Consider the following 5,883-nt stretch of genomic DNA (forward strand, 5'->3'; position numbering starts at 1 on the left):
GAAATACCGGATGCAGGGGATCCTGGAATTTGCCTTTTCAAGGCCATCTGTCCTACCATCCCCTCCATTCATCCAGCCAGCCATGATCCTCCCTCTGGACCCCGTGATCAGGGTTGCTGCAGAGATCCTCTCTTTGGAACCCACTCACCTTAAGGGCCCATACCCATCATAAAAACTCAAAGCCATGCCACTTGCCAAATTGAGGCAAAAATGGAACGACCCAGGGGGGCCACTCAAGGGTGAGGGCATTACTAGATACTTGGGAGTATTAAAATCCATCTGATGATATCATGAGTGAACGTGTTCCACTTTAAAACAAAACACTGCTGTTATTCTGAGATATTGAGTTAAGATCTTTTTGCAAATCTGCCGGATTTAAAATGTTTATTGATGTATAACATGCGTATAGAAATATACGCAGAAGTCATCCACATAAACCTCAAAGAATTATTACAAAGTGAACACACTTGTGTGACCAAGAACTAGCACCAGCTTCACTCAGGCTCCGACCATCCCTTTCTCCCTCCTTCCTCCCCAAAGGTAACTGACATCTTACCAGCGAACACTATATATCGAGTTTGTCTTCTTATACAAGGGTTTTATTACAGAACAATTTAAACAATATACAAAATAAACAAAACAACATAATAGGCTAGTCACCCAGCTTCAACAACTACTAATCATCTGTCATTTTTGTTTCTTCCACACTCCATCCCATTCCCACCTCACTTTATTATTCTTTTAGTCCTTTGTGTGTGTGGGGGGGTAAGAAGTACGCACATTGAAAGTCACAAATCTCAACCTTACATTTTTGGCAAATAAACATGCCCATATAACCTTCACCCCTTTAAGAATAGGATATTTCCATCATCCCCAGAAAATCCCTTCCTGTTCCTTCCTAGGCAATTTTGTCCTTCCCCCGAGGCAACCACTGTTCTGTTTTTTTCAGCATAGGTTAATCTTGGCTGAAATCATCCCAAGTGTATTGTTTTCTGTCCAGCTTGCTTCCCTTTTTACGAGGTTGATGAGACTCACCCAGCATGTGTGTGTCAGCGTTTGCTCCTCGGCACGGGTGAGGGCTTTCTGTTCTGTGGATGCCCCACAGTGCCGAATCCTCCTCCTGGGGAAGTGCAGGTCATCTCCTGTGAACATTCTTGTACAAACCCTTTTTGTATGCTATTTAATTCCTTTATTAGCATTTAAGAGGCACACCTTTGCATTTTTTAGTGGTTGGTCCAGATTACAATATGCATCTTTAACATATCACAGCCTACCTAGACTTAATAGTGCACCAGTTTAATCAATGTAAAATATGGAAGACTTGCTACAGAACAGTTCCATTTACCTCTGTCTGCCCTTTGTGCTATTGTGTCATAAATTTTACATCTTCCCTTGTTATAAATCCCACAATACAGTGTTTTAATTTTTGCTTTCAATAGTCATAGGTCTTTTAAAGTAATTAACATAAAAAAGTTATGTATTTTGAGGCAGATGATTTGAGGCTCTGAAAATGTATTTATTTTTTTTAAGTTTCACCCACAGTTTTTGCATTCATCAGTCAGCCTTACCGACAATAATTATTACTGTGGTGTTCTAGTGGCGATTTTCTATTTCATGCTATCCAGCCACATTTATTGTTTGGAATTCTGTGAGGAAGATTCCCTCCCTCCCTCTTCCTTCCTTCTTCCTTTCTTTTTCTTATTCTTTTTTATTCCTCTTTCTTTCTTCCTTTCTTATTTAATCTATTTTATGTCAGTATAGACTCATGGATATTTATTTTATTCTCTGTGTAATAATCCAATGCTACCATTATTTATTATGTTGCTCACGGTTTTCCAGCTTGAGCCATTGAGAATAGTTTCAGATTGATTCCTTTTGACACATCTCATCGTTTGCTGTGTTTTATTTAAAGCACTTTCCTACTTTCTGGCACTACAAGATGGTCCGGGCTCATATTGTATTTTCCATCTTCAGCCCTAGAATTAGCCATTTCTCCAAGAAAACCTGGTTCTTTTTGTTGGAGAATGATATTTAGAAAGCAAGATCTGGGAGCTAAGAGTGCTCATTGATACTAGGGTGTCACTGCTTCTGGATCCTCTCAGCAGAGCCTGGAAATGTATGTATAAATATAAACTCAGGTCTACACATCTATCTATTTATCTATCAATCTATCCATCTATCTGGATAGATATATTAGAAGTGACACGGATTCATACTGATACTTCCAACTCCTATCCAGCACCACAGAGTTTATTCTAGCATTCTCCTTTTGTTTATTTTTAACTTCTTTCACCAACAGTGAGAAACTTAACTCCAGTTAGCTACAATATATTTCCTAATGTGTCAACTAGTTTCAGAATTGCTAATCCATACCCTTATGAAAAACAAACTTACCACCTAGAGTACAGTGTTTGTCTACAATACTTTAGTTTTACAATATCCCATGAAAACACTGTCTTCCAAAGTAACTTAGGTCAGGACCTTTCATCCCCACCCATTATGTGTGGCTATGTCACATGCTTGTAATACAGTGAGATTCATTTGTCACTGCATTTCATCTGAGTTCCCCAGCATCCTGATTGATTTTTAAAATTTGCAGAGTAAAATTCACTCTTTGTAGTGTACAGCTCTGTGGGTTTTGACAACTTTATGGTCATGTATCCACCTCCACAGTAACATACAGAGCTGTTTTTTTAACCCCCCATAATTCTCTCATACTGTCCCTGTGTAGTCAACCCCTTCCCCCATTCCATCCCTTGGCAACCACTGATCATTTTTCATCTCTGTAATGCTGACTTATCTAGAAAGTCATAGAAATGAAACCATATACTGTACAGCCTTTTGAATCGGGCTTCCATCACTTAGAGAAATGCAACCAAGATTCATCCATGTTGTTGTGTGAATCAAGATTTTGACATTTTTATTGCCAAGTAGTATTCTAATGTCCCAATTCACCACAGTTTCTTTCTCCATTCACCTGATGAAGGACATTTAGTTTATTTCCAGTATGTGGCAATTATGAATAACACGGTTATGAAGATTCACCCAAAGATTTTGTTTAAACATTAGTTTTCAATTTGCTTGAGTAAATCCCTAGGAGTGGGATATGTGAGTCATATAATAAGTGTATGTTTAACTTTATAAGAACCTGCGAAACCGTTATCCGAATGCAACTATCATGTTGCATTCCCAGTTCTGCCCCTTCTCTTTTCTCAGCTCTCATGTTTGAAGTCTGTGGTCTGAGTCTTTGCACAATTATTAGGCCCCTCCTGCCAGTGCCTCGATGACCTGACTCCTCGTCCCAGTGGTGGGAAGCTCACCCCTTCCTGGGCTCCTTCCTTGCCTTGAGCTAAAATCCTCCTCCCTGGAAGTATTCTTCATCAGCTTCCAGCTGTGTCTTTCCCGGGTTCCCTGAGCTGCTGTGTCATCCAGGACAGGAGACGTCAATGAGGCGACAGAAGCCAGAGGAAGCAGGGCTCCAGCTCCCCCTCACAGCTCATTCTCTTCCCTTCCCAAGTAATGCCAGGGCCTGAGGAACCTTTCCTCATTCCATGCGATCCTCTGGGCTCTGCAGGTTCCCTCCATTCAGCGTTGAAAAGAGATATGGAGATGGGTGTCCAGGTGGGTAGGCCTCTCTCCATGTGAGCACCACCTGGGTGGAACAGACACCCCCCACAGGGCTAGTATAGCCCTTCAGTCAGTTGGGACCTCCTGGGAGACAGCAAACCCTGGTGATAGGGTCTGAGCTGGTTGGGAGGCTTGGAGTCTTTCTGAAAACTTAGGCCAGTGGTTCTGCTTCAGGAATCAGTTTCCCTAAGTGACAGATCCTGGCTTGAGCCAAATTGAAGATTTTCAAGTGCTTTCAACAACAGAACTCTCTGTCCACATGTAATTAAGACTGTTTAAAACACATCTGCTGAGAAGATAAGATAATGGAGGCCCCACGTGACAATAGGAGAACCCCCTCCCCAGTCCCAGACACCTCAGGGCTCTGAGGAAACAGTGAAAACGCTCATCCAGGCTGTCTGGATCTTCTGGGTTTTCAAACAAAAGGGATTTACCCTCAAACCACTCCACAATGTCTCTTTCCTTTTTGCCCTCCTCAGGAAGAAATGTACAAAACTAAAAAGTTGATGAAAACAAACCAGCGGGAGAGCAGGAAGCTGCTCAAGGAGGTGAGTGGAGGCAGGAGATCTGGAAGGAGGGGAGGTGAGGTGGGGAGGGACAAGGCAGGATGTGCTTTGGGAAGTTTTTCACTTAAGGTTCCCTGAGAAATAACAGTCTGTCTTGTCCAGCTTGACAGGAAGCGGGGGGTGTGAGCTGCAGGGGCAGGTGGGGACTGTTTGGGGAAGGAGGCCTTGGTCACGGGATACAGTGATGTCGGCTGGACTGTTCCAGGAGGTGAAGAGCTGGCAGAATGAGCAGGTCTCTGGCTTCCATGCGGACCCATCAGCTGGCCCTCTTCCTCCAGGCTGGCGGGTGGATGGAGTGGGTGGGGGTTCCTTTCTTCCTACAGCGGCCCAGCCTGTCCTCAGGAAGCCAGGCCCCTGTTGCCCCTTCTGTCTTCACTGCACCTCACAGGGGTGGGCACTCTGTCTGCCCCAGGGATGGGCACTGTGAGGTCACACAGGTCTTGTGGACACAGGGGCTGCCCAGCCTTGGGCCAAATGGTGGATCTGGGACAGAACTGTGTGGTCTCTGGGACTGTGCTCTCTAGCCAGATAGTGGTCACTGCTGACAAACCAGTGAGTCTCGCTCGGTGCCTTGGTGACAAGGATATGCCCCAGATGGCAATGAGAATTATTGGGGAACCTACAGATTCTTAATGGACCTTCCTGACAGGACATTAGAAGTTTCCAAGTAAAAAAGGATACAAATGTCACCATTACACAGCGCTGTGGTAACCCCCTACACTGTCACTCAGATGTGGCACAAGGGGGATCCTTGCTGAGTGAATAAAGGAGGAGTTCTGTGCAGGGTCCATCATGAGGGGATCCTAGGGAGCTAAGGCCTTTGGCATGGCCTCAGGTCCAGCGTGGTGTCAGAGAATCCCAGGGGGCTGGAAAACACAGAATCCACTTGGATAGGACCCCGAGACACCTTGTGCCTCCCAATCCATGGCTCAGGCTGACTGAGGGCCTCAACACACCCCGAGAGTCCAGAGGACAGGACCTTGGTCAGAGGTGTGTCTGGAGGAGGAGTGAAGGCCGGGGGCCAGGCCCTTTGGCTGGGAAGGGGGACGGTCTCCTCTGTGGGCCCCTGAGCAAGTCACTGCCCCTCTGTGGGCCTCAGTCTCCTCATCTGGGAAATGGAAGGAGATGATCTGTGGTGCAAGCCTCATAGGGGTGATGAGGTACAAGGGGGAGAGAAATGTGCAGGAGCTTTGTGCTCCTCCTCGTCGAGGGGGGAGGGGAGATTACTGGTGACAGTCAGATGACACTGAATCCTCAGGGGACCTTGGGAGGCATGGGAGTCCTCCTCACACTTTCCTGATGAGGAGAGAGGCTTAGGGGCCTGGGCAGGCCTGAGGGCACAGAGGAGGGATTGTTGGAGCTGGGAGTGATCTAGAATCAGAGCACTCTGGAATGGGATCAGCCATAGACACCAGATGTCCAGGGTCCAGGATCAGGGGCCTGGGAGACATGGGGAAGGGAGCATGGCCTCCCTGAGCCTGTCCTTGACGCTGCAGGAGATGACATCTGTGTGGGCCACCCTAGAGATGGATCCACAGGGAGCCCAGGAGAGGCAGCAGCAGCACGCGAATGGCCATGAGGGGGAGGGTCCAGGTGTTAGAGGAGGGGTTCTCTCTCATCACGGCTTGAGGCCTCCCTAAGAGAGGGCTCCCTCCTCCTCCAGCCCAGCTCCTGGAGCCCCAGAGCCTGA

The sequence above is a fragment of the Diceros bicornis genome (genome assembly GCF_020826845.1).
Source record: "Diceros bicornis minor isolate mBicDic1 chromosome 30 unlocalized genomic scaffold, mDicBic1.mat.cur SUPER_30_unloc_8, whole genome shotgun sequence".
Taxonomy (NCBI): Eukaryota; Metazoa; Chordata; class Mammalia; order Perissodactyla; family Rhinocerotidae; genus Diceros; species Diceros bicornis.